We start from the raw sequence: 17675 nt of genomic DNA on the forward strand, positions 1-17675 counted from the left end.
ACTGTAAAAATAATTCCTTATATCTCAATGGAATTTTAAATTTCAAAGTAAGCTTCCAAATATGTCATTTTATTTGATTGTCAATACAACTCCTGAACTGTGAAGTAAATATATGTGGTAGGAAAAGTACACTCACTATTCCCTGGTTACCTACAACAGCTCATAATCTGTATGAGACAGTATCAGTCCATATTATATCGGATATCAATAACTCATTTATTGCCTTCGTAAATCAAAACCAATATCTATGGAACTGTGTTTTATTAGATTAGAAAGGCCACATAAATATTATTCTAGAAACCAAAGACTGAAGATAGAAATTAAATCACACAGGACCACAAAGCAAATAGAAAGTGAGCTAAAAATAGAACTTAAAATTCTTACTCTTATTCTAATGCTGATAAGGAAGATGATGTCTGCTAATTGTATAATATAGAGGAAGTCTGAGCTTCCATCTATATGTGGTGGACACTGGTCACATCCTTCTCAATTCAGTACTTAACTACACATTAGCATACGATACTTAATTTAACATTATCATTAACTTCCCAGTCAGCATGTGGCATTCTTCTTTCTTACTTTAAATCATTTCATCTGAAGGTATAAAAAAAGACCAGAGGCAGAAGCAAGATTTAACTGGACACATTTTCAAGTCAATGATGCATTCAATTTCAACATTTTTGTCTTATGATCAAAATTCTGTACTAGCACTTTAAATGTAAGGATATTAGATGAATGGCATAGAAAAGATAAATTGTCCTCAGATGCCCTTTTTGGCTTTACAAAGGAGTTATTTTAGAAAGAACTTTTTATATCAAAGCTTTTTCAAAGAGCTAGTTCAGGGAAACATTTGGTATTTACAATAACTAGTATTTCTAAAACTGCAAAGCCTACATTCTATTAAAAAAAATTCTTACTTCTCAAAATTTTAAAGAACCCCTAGAATGCTAAATGCCAATCTATTTTAAATAAACGAAATAGACCAGCAGTGAGAAAAGCTGCAGCATGATTCAGTGGAAAGCAGTAGTCACAAGCTCTGGCTGTATCATTGTCTAGTTGTGTGACCTTCAGAAGGAAATAACATCTCCAGACCTCAGTTTCCTCATCTGAAATTAAATGGGTTTGGGCTATATTTATAAGGTGTAAACACCATTGCAGCTTTAATAGCCTGTGGTCATAAAATCTGTATTCTATAGTATTATTTGGTTTTGACTCTCTCACCAGCCTCACCAAATGAGGTTGTTTTAGCATTTCTACCCAGATTTTACTGAACATATTTCTTCTACTTTTTCACAACAGACCTCAGCCCTTTGAAAAGTTCGCCCCTGTATTTCTGGAGGTTCCTGCAGGAGTCTCGCATGTGCTCGTGAACAAATCTCAGTCTGCCGAGTGGCCAGAGCTCCTCGCTGAGCCTCTGTCATGGACACTTGGCTTCACCACGTCTACCAAAGCTTTGCTGTTGCTCTGTTGGCCAATTGCCACCCTACCCAGGTGCTGTCTCCTGGAACTCCCAAGCTGTTAATCACTGAGATGCAAAAACTGTGCTGTTTCCTACTGCTTTCGCTGCCATCAGAGCCAGTTTAGAACTGCCTTTTTCTCCTGAGGCTTCAGACCCAGCTCATGGGGCTGAACTGTGGATAGAGGCTGGGAAGTCTGCTTCATTTCCCTGGTTCTCTTCTCTGGTCACAGAACCCACGCATAAATCTTCTCCTCACTGATCCCTTTTCCTTTCAAGCAAATTGTTAAAGTGTCTAGATTCCTGAGAGGTTGTTGACCCCACAAAAGCAATCTGAATTTGGGCTAAGTCAAGGCGTATCTTTTACTATACTTTTATAGAGACTGGTTGGTAGGAACTGATATTTTAAAACAGTACATAACACCTCCTGCAACAATTAACTTCAGTCCTCTTAATAAAAGAGAGAGACGTCTAGCATGAAGAAGCATGCCTTCAGATTAGAAGTGTCTGTTCTTGGGTCACATTGATTTTCCTATTAGAGGTTCTTTCATCTAAGATATACTCTTAGGACACTCTAAATTTTCTAATCATTGTCTGTGTGATGTGGGGTTGCCACCATCAAATAGATGTTCATAAATGTGACTTCAACTTAAAAAAGAGGGCTTGGGGGGAGGGGTGCCCGCCCAGTGGTGTAGTGGTTAAGTTCACATGCTCCACTTCAGCGGCCCGGGGTTTGCAGGTTCGGATCCCTGGCACAGGCCTACATACCGCTTATCAAGCCATGCTGTGGCGGTGTCCCACATATAAAAAATAGAGGAAGATGGGCATGGATGTTAGCCCAGGGCCAATCTTCCTCAGCAAAAAGAGGAGGATTGGCAATGAATGTTAGCTCAGGGCTAATCTTCCTCACAAAAAGAAAAAAAAAAAGAGTCCTTAAGGGGGTGGCCCCGTGGCTGGGTTGGGTTTGGCATACTCCACTTCGGCAGCCCAGGTTTGCGGGTTTGGATCCCGGGCGTGGACCTACACCACTCGTCAGCCATACTGTGGCGGTGTCCCACATACAAAATAGAGGAAGCTTGGCACAGATCTTAGCACAGGGTGAATCTTCCTCAAGCAAAAAGAGAATGATTGGCAACAGATGTTAGCTCAGGGTGAATCTTCCTCACCAAAAAAAAAAAGAAAAAGAGGCCTTAAAGCTTCTTATAGCAGTCAGGAAGGTGTAGTGGAAAGGATTTGGAATTTGTAGTCAGACACGTGTGATCAAATCATGGCTCCCCCACTCACTATACTGTAGAGCAAGCAATTTACAGTCTGAATCAATTTTCTCATCTATTAAAGGGAGATAATGCGTAATATTTTATTGTATTTTAATGCATTGTAGAGTTTCTCTGAAGGTTAAATGAGCCAACACATGTAAAGTGCTTGGTACAGAAAGCCTTAACAAATGTGATATATCTGAAGGGACTTTTCCCTATGATTGATTTCTTCTCAATTGTTACTACCTCAGTATATAGGATGTGCAAAATGTTACTGTGTAAGCTGGATAAAGTAAATTCATCTCTCTGGTCTTTAGTTATGTTAATGCGAAAATGGGGACTTTGCTTCAAAATGATTTCTAAAGTCCCCTTGAGCTCTAAAATTAGTGATTCTATAATTTTTAAATGTTTAATTCATTCATTAAATGGTATTACCTTTTCTCTTTGATACCTGTCAAATTCACTTTAAAAACTATTATCACACTTCATTTATTTTCTAATAAATTTCTGACAGCATGAATTAAACATTCAAGAATCCCACTGAGGTTTGTTAAGTTAAGCTTACATAATGCTAAGTGGGGTCTGAAGAAATAAAATCTTTTATTATGATTATCACACATATTATTTAATGAGTGATCATATGAAGTTTCTAGGTGCTACTTATTTTTAGTAGGAGGTGATAATTAGCTTTATTATACCTATCAGAAAGACACACTATATGTTGTTTCCTCACTTATTTTTGTTGTTCTATATATTCAGAAATCAACTGAAGCTAAAATCAGTCATTTTCTGTGTGTGCCAATTGGGTTTAGTTGTGCCAGAAGAATTTAATTTTGGAGAGTAAAGGTGACAAAACAGCTTTGACAGCCTTAGTTTAATAAATAGACATTTTTGTGAAATAGAACCAGAACTCAGCCCCCTTAGAAATCTGTACTTGCTGCAAAACGAGCTAATGCTATGATCTTCACTCCGTTTGAAAAAAGTTGAGCAAAATTAATTCCATCATTGTATTCCATTATTGTATGAGTAAATTTGGGGTACCTTATCCTTTCTGTTTTCCAAAGAAAATGTTTAATTTTTGTTTTGGACAATTTTTTCAATTTGCTGTTTTATTTTGAGATATTCTTACCGGTTTTCTGGTGTTCTTAACGGAATTGATCATTTTCAATAATTTTTCTCCTCAGTATTTCTTCTGAACTCTATGTTTACTTTTGTTTTTTCTGTTTAAAAACCAAGATGCATGGACTTCCCTTAAAAATGATACTTTTCATTCTTAGTAATATGTTTAAATGTACATTAGCTACGTACATTTATGTAAAATCACCAAAACCCAAGAGTGAGGACTTGGTAATTTGTACGATTTTAAAAAGTTATCATGATTGCTACATTAACTATTTATACTCCATATGAATAAAAATGAACAGAGTGGCAGTAATGAGCCCAACATATCTCTGAACTGCTGAGATCTAGTATTTTGGTCACATAATTGTCACCTTTATGCATTTGTAAAGGGCACTCCTCACCTGAATATTCTCTTTTTTTTTTTATCACTGTTTTTCTGCCACAAGATGGTTTCTTAATACAAGTATCTGCCGCAAGGTTTTTAGTGTTTCAGTGTACAGTCGTGCGCCGCATAACGATGTTTCAGTCAACGACAAATGCACATACGACAGTGGTCCCATAAGATTAGTACCATACAGCCTAGGTGTGTAGTAGACTATACCATCTAAGTTTGTGTAAGTACACTCTATGATGTTCACACAGTGACGAAATCACCAAATGACGCATTTCTCAGAATGTGTCCCCATCATTAAATAGTGCATGATTGTATATAGTATCAATTAAAATCATGATAAAGACATGCCAGTATTCCTATTGCAGACTCCAAATATCTGATATTGCTTATAAAAGCTATACACTGATTCTGTATTTGCTTTTCATCATCTAAATGCAAGAGATTATTGTGTAAAACACACATTTTCAAATTTTCATTAAAGAATGAAATGAAATAATTTCATTAAAGAATAAGAATAATAAGAATGAAATAATTTTCATTAAAGAAAGTTAGAAAAATAAGAAAGTAAGAAAAAATAAAAGTCATCCATAGCTTCATGCCCCTAATGTAGCCACTATTAGTATTTACACTTGAGCAGTGTGATTTGTTGGCTTTTAATTAGTAAGGTGCTTTCTTCACTCTTATTTTGAAAGTAAATTACTTAAAGTGTTATATATGCTCTTCAGCATTTCTGAATAACAAATTTTTAGACACGCAAGAATTAACTTTAGTTTAAATTTCATGTGAGAATCTGAGACTGAATAATACTCATTGAAATTTAAAATCATTGACAACAATATAACAGAATTTTACCTTGTAGAAATTATGTAAAAGAAAAAGTATTATAGTGTATAGAGCTTGAAACAGATGAAAAAATTCTGACATTTGGGAGACATTCAAATCCCAGAATTTTATAACTCTTTCAAAGATGCATGTTGACCTATTCAGAAGAAAAGATATCCTGATCCACAACCCAAATATCATAAATTCCCTTTCCATGTCCTCAAGCACTGAAGAAGAGCAAGCTCGTGTTAATGTAAATTTTCTTTGCTATCTTGCAAAACTTCATGACCTTTCCATCCTTGACCTAATTATACAAGACAAACGGAAATTATTTTTCCTGTAGGTTTACTTATCCTCTAGTGTTGAGCAGAGAGAATGGGTAATCCTAAATGTAAAAATAGAGAATTGAAGTTGTATAAAGGAAACAAATTAGAGAGTAGTTATTTGCTTCACAAAAATGTTCACGAAAAAATCATTTTAAAAAGTTTTCCCTTACTTTCTTTTAAAAAGCATGGTTGAATTTAATCACAAAAATTTTAAAAACTAATATATAAAATGAGGTATATTGGATTTGGAATTACACTGCAATTCTTTTATAATCTTTCTGGTAGATCTATTTAGGTTTTATTCAAGAAATTTTTTTTTTTTTTTGTGAGGAAGATCAGCCCTGAGCTAACATCCATGCTAATCCTCCTCTTTTTGCTGAGGAAGACCGACTCTGAGCTAACATCTATTGCCAATCCTCCTCCTTTTTTTCCCCCAAAGCCCCAGTAGATAGTTGTATGTCACAGTTGCACATCCCTCTAGTTGCTGTATGTGGGACGTGGCCTCAGCAGTGGCCGGAGAAGCGGTGTGTCGGTGCGTGCCCGGGATCCGAACCCGGTCCGCCAGTAGCGGAGCGCGCGCACTTAACCGCTAAGCCACAGGGCCGGCCCAAGAAATATTTTTTGAGTGCATCTTTTATAACACACTTTTTAAGCAAATGTACTTGCCCTATTTGGGGGAGCATTATTTAATATTAACCGTATCAACATTACTGACAGGGAGCTGCAATGAGTTTTTCAGTAAGGCTTGTTTTAACAATTGTTCCAGAATTGTTTTCTTATGGCATGGGATTAAGCACTGAGCCAAGAACCATATGGATGCCGAATTGATATTATTTTTCAGAAAATATTATGATTCCATCCCACAGCTGAAGAAATTATCTAGGAAAGTAATAGTGTCTAATATGTGCAGAGAAAATAATATTACTTTATATTCTGTGTTTGATTATCTTACTTTCAGGGTTAGAAAGAAAAAGTTGACAATGGTCAGCCTGTGTAAGGGATCTCTCTCTGAATTTTTCTCTCCCTTGGAAAAGATAGAGGAAATGATACTAATATTTAAATGGTAATCATATTTTGACTAAAAATGTGTTCAGGAACTACAGATAACTTCCTGCTGGTTCAAAAGATCCCTGGAAGAATGTTCTCATTTATTAAATCTGTCTCTCAAAGTCATTGGTAAGGTTTTTTAACCAATAGGTCTTAGAAGGACATACATCAAAAAGTAATAAGCACTTCATCTGCTATTTCTGAGGTAACAATTGGATTGAGAGGCTGGTTGAGAAGCTAATTGTACTTTTATGTATAAGAGTTCTGACAGGTTATAAAAGTCGGCTGCCTTTGGCATTACATTCATTCCATTATGGTTGTATCTTGTGAACGAACTTTACTGTCTCTTCAGGATTAGAAAGATGGATCCTTGCACCAAGTATGGGCCGTTGACATCAGTACCCCCTAAGTCACAGCCTCACTCAGAGAGCATGCTCAGGCCCATTAGCGTCTCTTGGAATGTGACCAGGGATGAAAGAAGGTGAAAGGGAGTTACAGTTACAGTGAGGGAGACTGAGAAATTAATGTGTCACCATTTCTCTCTTTCCCTTTTCATGCGCATACCCACTAAATGAACATCTAAGGCTCCATTTTAAAAACGTGCTTAAATAACTTGAACCCTGTAGCTTGGCTGTGAATAACTAAACCAGATGGTGAATTATTGAAATTGGTCGATAAGTCATTCTGCAACAGCCAGGTGCCGTATAGGGCAAAGTCAAATAAGATATAATGTTTGTCCTTGAGTAACTTAGTTCTGCAAAGGAGGCAAAAAAGAAAATCAGCTGCTATGGTACCACACAGTAGAAGTGCTATGCTCTGGGACTCCTTAGAACCATAGACAGAATCATACTGGATTGATAAAGAAAGGCTTCTGGAAGAAGGTGACACTGGGAAGGGGATGAGCATAATTTAGCTAGATTAATAAGGAGGAGAAGGATGGACTTTTCCAGAATACCATAAGAGCATGTGCCAGGGCTCATGAAAACTTGAAGCTATGAATATTGCATCAAAGCAGGAACTCTAAGTGACTGTGGGAGAGTATCAGAGACCTCAACTGAGAGAGGTGATCAGAGCACCAGATCCTGGAGGGGTGTTGGTTATAGAGAAAGCTTCCGCATTTTATCCTGAAAGCTGTGGGGAGACTCTGAAATCCTTTTCAGACCTCAACAATTAAAGAGATAGCATATTTTTTCTCTTCTAAAATAATTGACATGTGTAGGAAATTACTGTACACTTTGTCTTAAATATGAAAAAGTGTCCTAAACAAAGAAACAAATCTTGTGTTTGTGAGGAATGAAACTTGAAAGTTGAAAGAGCAAACTTCTACTTTTGAAACCTTTGTTCAGAACTGATTAAGATAACAGGGTATTCATGAATATTTTCTAATATTTTCTACATACTTCTGTCTAATTGAGTTGTGTCATTGAGTTGCTTTTTATTGACCCACCTAGTTTATTTGGTTGAAAATAACAAAATAGCACTTCAGAAGCAAACACACAAAATACTGTATCTATAATGAATTTAAAATACTGAAATTTACAGACAATCCGTAATATGAATACAGGTTACTGTGACGTTACACACATACAAACACACACACACCCTACAAATATATGTACATAATATTGAATTTTTTTCTTAAGAATTTAATTTTTTCCCAGCTTCTGTTGCCTGTAGTTTGTTTGAATGCTTGGTAATTTACTCAGCTGCATTTGATAAATGACTCATGAAGTTACTCACATTTTTTATCATTTCGATACAGCAGTACAATATTGCCCTCAGTTAATTTACTACATCCAACAATTTCTAGTAGAACAATGACTCCTGGCTAACAAATATTTTAGGCTGATTTCCATTTCTTTGTAACCTGCTTTGCCGTTGAATAGTCCTTACTGTGTATAAGAGATATATAATACACTAATCTCAACAAAGAAAGTGGGAAAACTCTGCAATAAAAATACGATGAATTTGCAAACTTTGTTCAATGTGTAAAGTTGTTTTATCTGGTGTTTTGTAGAGCTTTTTATTTTATTGTTTTAAAATATTTTAAGTAAAAACATAGCTTCCATTTATTGAGTACCTGTGTTAGAAATCCCTCCTGCACCACTTACTAGCTGTATGAGCTTGGGCAAATTTCTTAACATCTGTATGTCTCAATTCTAGCATCTATAAAAGGGGGATAATCTTTCACAGGTTTTGTAAAGATTGTATGAATTCATGCATGTAAATACATTTAAAACAATCACTAGCAGGTAATAAGCAGTTAGTATTTATTAGCCACTATTATTATTATTTTACATTGAGGTTAAGTAACTAGGTTTCTTTATCTTGTGTTAGGGCAAAGTTAATTGCATCTGATTCCAAATCCGTGTAACTGTAATATATATTGTCCCTTTTCTTTTTCTCTAAGCTGTAATATTGTCATCCTTTCCCCTTGCTTCACTGGTTTTAAATATCCTACTGAACTTTCAAGAATTAGTTCAATTCTATATCTTCTGTTAAGGTTTGTCTAAACACCTCATCCTATAAAGTTCCTTCTTTGTTAGCATCTTATACTTTTGACATATCTTCTCAACAAGATTGTATTTATGCCAGAGAGATTTGTAACTCACCCAGTCCCTTGCAGAGTACATGCTTGGTTAATAATTCTTTCTCTTCATCATCATTCCATAAATGATAAACTGGATTACCTGGACCACAGAAAGTCTGAGTGAATTATTATCCAAAGTATCTAACTGTTTCCAAAGTGTCACCTTTGTCAGCCATAACTCATCCATCCTTCCCTGGGCTTATTCAACCAAACTTTTTCAGTTTTTTTTTTTTTTTTTAGAACCTTTATATATCTTTGCAGCTAAAGTTATATTGGAAGAATTACTGAAATAACATAATTTTTTAAAATGCTACAAATGATATGCATTGGTCTTTTCCTAAATCACCTACTTGTTCTAGAAAAATTCAGATTTGATTGGCACAATTTTCTGCTCTAAGAAAAAATCAGCTTTCGACTAGGGAAAGTGAAGGCTTCATCTACTGAGGATCATTACAGAACTATGGCCCAGAATAGAAGCTTCCTAAAATTCTAAGAAAGCTTAATCAGATGTTCTACCTGCAATGATAATATGGTTCATTTCATGATCAGATGAGTTAAGAGAGTTGAGTCTTTTCTGACATTCAAAGTGACTTAGTTTTTTTTTTTTTAATTTAGCATTTTGAAAAAGCAAGATTTATACATTCAGAGAGCAATTTGTAAACTGAGATATAGATTTTCATTCATAGATCCAAATATAGGAACAAAATTCAATTTATTTTATTATTATTATTATAGTATATTATTAGTGAAATTTTAGTAGATTATTAGTATTTCAAAGAATAACCTTGCTGAATATAATCAGATGATTCTTTTATCTTTCCATTGTGGGGTATAAAAGTTTGTATTATTCAGGAGAAATGAAGGAGAAGGTAACAAAGAATTTTGCCTTTCAGACAAACATGCAGACTCTGCCTGCTTTTGCATGTGACCCACCAAGCAGGGAAACAGCAAAATAACACAAACAGTTTGGAATGGCCTCTCCCTGCAGAATGTGCTGGAGGCCACGTGGAGGGAAGTCATCCGTACTTTTGATAAAAGAAGCTCCAATGTAGACTTCAGCACCTTAAGATTCACTCAGAAGGCTAGGAATCAGAAAGCTGAACGCAATAATCCAAGAGATTTGGTGCATTTCACCTACTCCCATTCCAAAGAATGACATACTTTTTACACAATTGTGATGTGTAAGAAAAAATATCTATTCTCTTCTGCTCTACCCTATCCTCTCTGTATAACTCCATGGCAAATTTCCATCCTTTATCCCAATTTTATAGCCTTTCCTGAAAGTGGACTGCCTTTTATAGGATCAGGATACCTGTGTTCTCTGACCTGTGTTTTGACTTGGCAATCATAGATGGACTATCCATGGATGAGTATTTTTGTCCTTTCCAATATTCCATTTCCTAATCTGTAAATGAGGCTGCTGGATGAGAGAACATCAGGTGCTTTCAAGCTTCAAGATTCTATGATTCCATGATCAATCTTTCAACATTTCTGCCTCCCTTTTTCCCCTCCCTTCCTTGCTTCCCTTCTTTATTTTGATGCTGGGAGCTATTTTTGGGAAAAAAACATGTAACACCTCTGCCTTTATAGAGCTTATATTGTATTAACTATAAGTTGAAGCAAAATAGATATCTGGTTAAATAATGGGGGTGGGGGTAGGGTCAGTGCAGTACTCTTAGAGTAGGGTATGGTCTGGCAAAAGAGATGCCTGCCACGGTCAATAAATCAAATGTTCTAAGGAAATAATATTGACTGTTCCTACTTGATTTAAGTAATTAAGCTCTGCTTGATTTTCAGAAAGACTATTAAAAATTCCAATCCAACAGAGACCTGTGACTCAATCAGATACTCATTTATTACCTAATTTTCTGAACTGAGCAGCTCCCTTTCTTGAAAATGAGGAAGCTTAATAAAATGATGCTATTATAACACTAAATGTATGTACTGTGAAAAATTGTTCCAATCTTTCTTCAAATGGATGGGTTAATTTAGATATATAGGGAAAGAGAGATACAAAAACTTTGGGAGACTGTGGGACCCTGGTTCAATACTTGTAGTAATTCCTGATGTTACAGAACATCATTGAGTTCTACCAGTAACGGGAGATTTCGTGGGTAAGGGAATAAGTGAAAATGAGCTAAATATGCCCAAGGAGAGAATCAATAGGGTATCAAATTTCCCCAAATCCTGATTGTATAATTATATAGGTGTGCTGGAGCCAGCTTGTATTTACTTACAGAGCCGATTGTGTACATCTCTTTCCAGCTCCGTGGTTCGGTGACTTTACATTGGTCGCTGGAAGTTGGACATAGTGGAAGTGTTTACCGAAATCAGCAAACACTATATAAATCAAGACATTTTTTTCACCCAGAATGCTGTTATTAACAATTTACTAGCACGAGGCAAATAGAAAATCCCTACACTGGCTCCTTTTAATTTTTAATATGAGTTATTAAGTTGAGAAGACAAAGTGGAAGTTTTGGGTATTTCTATAGGGCAAAGAACTCTAGTTGAGTTGCAGGATATAAACTGGAAACTGTGTGCATTTCCACACGTGGGGAGGAGGTGCATGTGCATGGGACAGGTTAAATCTAATTATGTGGTAACATTTTTGGATTAAGGGAACAAGGGTGTGTGTGTGTGTGTGTGTGTGTGTACATGTGTTGAGAATCAAGTAAAAAAGAACATAACAGATCAAAGTAGAGTGACCCTAAATGCTCACAGTGATGCCCCAGTGACCATAATCAAGCCCTATTTCTAGCCATGACTGATTAATTCTAGAGCAGATACCAGAGCCACATTTGAATAATCAAATTTACTATCACTGGGATTTGAATTTGAGCTGAGACATCTGGAAGATGGAGGTCATAAGAACTGTGTAATCTTATGGCAGGGTGACATTTTGTTTCTAGAGACTAATAATGCAGTCTTGGCCCCACTGGGCTTGGCTTATTCCATCCCTAGTGATTTTTATTCCACCTTTGTTCACTAGAATTATCAGCCTAGTAATGTGTTTTTCAAAGAAACTAGGACTTACTTCCATTACCAGTGTGCTGCTAATTGAAAAGTAAAATGAAGAGTTGTCTGAACTCTTGCTATGAACACAGGGAGGGGACATGTAGGTGAAAAGTACAGGATGGAGCCGATCTAACATTACTTTATCCTGTAGTCTTTGAATTCTTTCTTTTCATCAGTCTAAGGGCATTCTGGCTTTTTAATATTACCTAGCATGGGTCACCTTTTGATCTAATTTTGCTTTGACTAAACCAACAAATTGTTAGAATCACAGTTAGCTGCTTGCAAGCTGTTGAATTCCAACTCTCTGTGTGTTCACCTGTAGCAAAGAATTAAGCCTGATTCAAAATCATACTCTGCTTTTCGTGATTGAATTCTCTCAAAATACTCATCTACAAGTTCCCATTTTTTATGATATAAATTCTTAAATTCATAAAAATTTTTCTGGGTATAATTCTTTTATTCTCTACTCTGATTTTGCATTTCACCAATTGGGGCAGTTGAGAGGCTATAAATGTTAGAATTTGGTAAATTGTTACATCTGTACAGCAAGAAAGACACAGTGGGAGCATTTCAGAGCAGTTTGAGGGATTGGGATTCGCCAAATCCTGTGAATGCTCCTGGATACCCTTATTTCAATGATCAGGAGTCCCTAATTTCCTATTAGTATCGTATCTTTCATATAAAAGAATTGGTGAGGTTGTGAATTTAACTGATATTTTAGTTAAACATCTCACAGAATCAATTTCTGTATTTGATTTTTAGCAGTTTCATCTCTATCGCTACAAGAAATAGATTTTTTTTTAGCATGGTAACGTATAGGAATTGAATATCAATCCAAGACTTGAGGTAGGATTTTCAAGATTTGCTTTTAAGGTTATCTCACTTTAAATTACTCTGTGCCATTAGAAGTAGCAAAGATACAATATTGGCCCTGGAATTTTTCATTCTTTGTTGTTTCTCTAATAATCAGAGTCAATAACTTGAGTGGCTAATTCACTGCTCTGTACCATGGGCTGGCACTTTTCTATTTTGGAAGATGGGAAAGTATCCCAATGCTTTTTGCTCCACATCAACCTAATAACAAATTACCAAAAGATAAATTTCTCCGAGGATCTGTGGCCCTTGCCCAACTCCTAATATCTAATTCTGTATTTGTTGAAGTGTTCGTGGTTGCAAGCAATAGATACAATTGTGATAGTGCCTGGCCAGGCCTTTTGATGCTACATTCCTTCAGTCTGGCCATCATTACATGATTATGTTGCATATAACATAAATATAATAATATACATTTTCATTTCTTTGTAATCTGCAGACAATGGCGCTGGAGGCATAATACAAAATTATACGTGGAACTTGGGTATTAGATCCAGGTGATCTTGGGGGCCGGCCCCGTGGCTTAGTGGTTAAGTACACGCACTCTACTACTGGTGGCCCAGGTTCGGATCCCGGGCACGCACCGACGCACCACTTGTCCGGCCATGTTGAGGCGACATCCCACATACAGCAACTAGAAGGATGTGCAACTATGACGTACAACTATCTACTGGGGCTTTTGGGAGAAAAAAGGGGAAAAAAAAAGGAGGAGGATTGGCAATAGATGTTAGCTCAGGGCTGATCTTCCTCACAAAAAAAAAAAAAAAGATCCAGGTGACTTGGCTTGCTAAATGATTACACAATCATAAAAGGTCATTATGCTGTAATGTCAGGGCCATAAAGTTGATGGTACAGGAGGTCTGTAAACCTTCTTGTGGCTTTCCATTAGGATCTAGGGCCTGAGAAGGAGAATACCATCTCCACCAACCTAAGTGTATTGTCCATGACAAACTGGAGAGTCTTGAAAAGCAGCAGTCACCCCAAATCTTCTACCTTGTGCCTCCTAGTATGTTCTCTTGAGAGTGTGTCTTCTGTAGTTTTCACAATAAATTGTACCTTCTATAAGAACAATATATCAGAATTCTTTCTTTCTCCAAGCCTCCAACCTAATCTTTTAGAAGACTGATTCACAAACTTTGGTTAACATGAGAAAACAAAGAATGTTTCTTGGAAGGAAAGTGCTGTAGTTTACAAAGTTAAATAGCTAGATAATTAGGTCTCAGAAAGGACAGAAAATCCAACTCAAACTGCCTTAAACAATGAAGAAATTCATTGGCTAATAGGGTTGCCATAGTGTTGTTTGATCCAGAACTTCACAACTTTCACCAAGAAATTAGCTTCTTTCTATCTCTCCCCCTGAATTTTGTATCATTCTAAATTTGACTCCTTTTGTTGTGTCATAGGACTGCAGCCACAGGTTCCTACAGCTACCTTCTTCCTTGTTTCTATCAAGAATGAGAGATTGTATGAGAGAGAAATTTAGAAAGAGAGAGAAGAGAAATACCTGTTTCAATCATTGAATAAAAGTCCCGAGCTTCACTGTAACTGGACTAATTTAGCACTTATTCGAATGTTCGTGGAAAGTCATACACTAATTGGTTTAGGCATTGGTTTGCTGGTAAATGATTAAAATCAGCCCTCTGAAAAAAAAAGTAAGCATGTATACGTGCATAAAGTCATTATAAATTTTACTCATGTAAAGGATGTTTAGCACACAATTTACAAATAATAAATTATACAATAATCTTCAATGTAAATGCCATATGGCCAATAAATTCTCGCAGAATGCTTTTGTTAACTTTGCCAAACTGTAGTATCTGTAGCCAACCTGTGGTTGCAATCCAATCATAATTTGAAAATGTCCTAGCTGTTGGGAAACCTCATTGATTCATTCATGTGAGCAAATTATTTGCTCATTTGGACAATGGTTTTCAAATATTGGAAAAATATATATTATTTGGCTACCAATGAGATGTCACTGACTGCAGAGTTGGGAAAAGGTATGTAGTAGCACACTGTTATATAGAATTTCCACCATACAGACATAGTAAATATAAATAATTTCAAGAGCATAGATTCTAATAAGGTGTAGGAAAATAATATAAAATAATTAGAAATTGCTATATTTTGAGTATTATCTTTTCATAAAATTTAAATATGAGTTTATATAATTTAATTTTTAATAATGGCTGCGGGTAGTAACTGACTTGCAAACTTTCAAGAAATTTAGCGATTGGCTCTCAGGAGCTGGTGTGAGCCAGCTCCAGCATACCCAGGCTGAGGTCTACGTTACATGCCCACCCCTAATTCAAAAATTCTGGCATGGGGCAGATTATACTGTTCGCTTCAGCAAATTAGGACGGATCTTGAACTAGGGATCAGGTAATACCATTCAAACTACATGAATGGAGCATTAGGATCCTGTTAGGACTGGGGAAAGGAAGGTAAATGCTAGAAAGGTACCAAAAACTTCTGCCACCAACAGGAACCTGAGCATCCTGGGGTCAGCTGCAGCAGGCACGTGGGAACCTTTGCTACAGTGCTGCCCTGGCATGACTCAGCTACCTCACTTCCCAACTCTTTGTATCTTTGCTCAACCTCCTAGTTCCTGGGGAAAAGAATATGATTGGTGCTGCTTTGATCACCAGGAGTCAACATTTCCTCTCAGTAAAATTTGCTAGATGCAAGTGAAGTAGGCAAAATACTTCTAATGTATACAGGATAAAATATAAAATCATTATCTCATTTTAATTCAAGCAGTTGATAATACATTCCAAATTTAAACAAATGAAATCTCAAAATGTTAAATTTTTGGAGGTCATATAATAACTATATCATGAATAAGAATTTAGGGGACTTTGTGTCTCTCTTGCTCTTAGATTTATCTAAAAAAAGAGAAAAAATGAATAAAACAATCTGCTTATGAATGTGTATAAATTGAATTAGGTTTGATTACAGGTAACAGAAAATCCCACACAACAGTGGTTTTAATAAGAATAAGTTTCTTTCTTTCTTTCCTCTTTTTTTTTTTTCTTTTGTGAGCAAGATCAGCCCTGAGTTAACATCCATGCTAATCCTCCTCTTTTTTTTGCTGAGGAAGACCGGCTCTGTGCTAACATCTATTGCCAATCCTCCTCCTTTTTTTTCCCCCAAAGCCCCAGTAGATAGTTGTCTGTCATAGTTGCACACCCTTCTAGTTGCTGTATGTGGGACGCGGCCTCAGCATGGCCGGAGAAGCAGTGCGTCGGTGCGCGCCCAGGATCCGAACCTAGGCTGCCAGTAGCGGAGCGCGTGCACTTAACCGCTAAGCCACAGGGCTGGCCCCTATTTCTTTCTTAAGAGCCTGAAGTAGTCAGTTGAAAGATGCTATGACACTCCACAGAGTCTGAAAACCACATGACTTTTCTTTTTGCTCTGCAAAGACCTTGATTCCCAAGATAACCTCATGGAATGAGATGAATGCTTCAGTTCTAACATTGCATCCTCATTCCAGCCAGTAGAAAGGGCATGTTCTACAAGTTTTACACTTGCTTCTGTTTACATTCCATTAGCCAGAATTCACAGGGGTACTTCCGTATTGCTGTAGGATGTGCTGAGAAATGTAGCTTCTATTCTAGGACACCATGGTCCAAAAAAATATTAAGGGGAAACAGATATCATAATCCAAACATGTTGAGAAAAATAGCCATTTCTGCCATAGAATTCTGCTAACTTCTTTGTAAACAACTTGGTTTTGCCCAGTTTTAAAAACAATCTTACTATCAATAGTCTGACTCCTGAAAAATATTTGTTGATACAATGGTTCCTCACTTAAAAATTTTTTCATATTATCTTATAAAAAATTGCTGAAAAGCACAATTAAGCCCAAAATACTGTCAGTTTAGAAAAACACACAGGATTTTACATTTTTATGTAAATATATTTATTTTAAAAGGAAATTTTATATTATAGTCATAAATGGAAAAATCCATCATCACTTCCCATAAATAGAAAGTAACCTATGCATAAATAAAATGTAAATAATTTTAGGACTTTGGCTTGTCCAGATGCCAGTTTTACTCTGTTGAACAGTGAGTCTAGAAAATTCCTTTTTTGTTATTTATAGCTTTAATTAATTTAATTCTTTTTTCCCCCTTCTCAGCTTCTTCCTTTTCTTTCCTTTTTTAATGTTACACAATGGTTTTAATTTTATCTTTTAAAATATATTTAACATGTATTTAAGTGTAAATAACATATATGGGTACTAAAAGGAGAAAATGTAAAGACTTCCCTAAACCCACCACACCACCTAGGAACTGTAGCATCACCAATAACCTTCATCTTCCAGGTGCTTCTCCCTTGCTGTTACTCTGCCACTCCCTGAGAAGAACTGCTCACTGAATTTTGTGTTTATCGTCCTATGAATTCTCATAGTTTCGTCACATATTTATGTATCCCTTAACAACAAATTATTTAATTTTCTTGGTCTTAGTTTTATTAAATGCAATATTTTTACACTCAAGTTACTATTCATATTGCCTGGCTCACCCGTTGTGTTTCCTCAGCAAACTTGAAAAAATATCGAGTAACATACTTGCACATCTGTATCATGGAAAACACATGTAGGGGCTATAGTAAAAACAAAAGCAATATTTCTGAGGTGAACTTTTATAGTAATATACATTTTCTTTTTAAAGATTTTTCAAAGATACCTGGCTGTATTAAATATAGATGTTTAAATATAAGCCATCAATGTGAGTTAAGGCTAGTGATTTTAATCTGGTATTTACAT

Source organism: Diceros bicornis, chromosome 3 (assembly GCF_020826845.1).
Source record: "Diceros bicornis minor isolate mBicDic1 chromosome 3, mDicBic1.mat.cur, whole genome shotgun sequence".
Taxonomy (NCBI): Eukaryota; Metazoa; Chordata; class Mammalia; order Perissodactyla; family Rhinocerotidae; genus Diceros; species Diceros bicornis.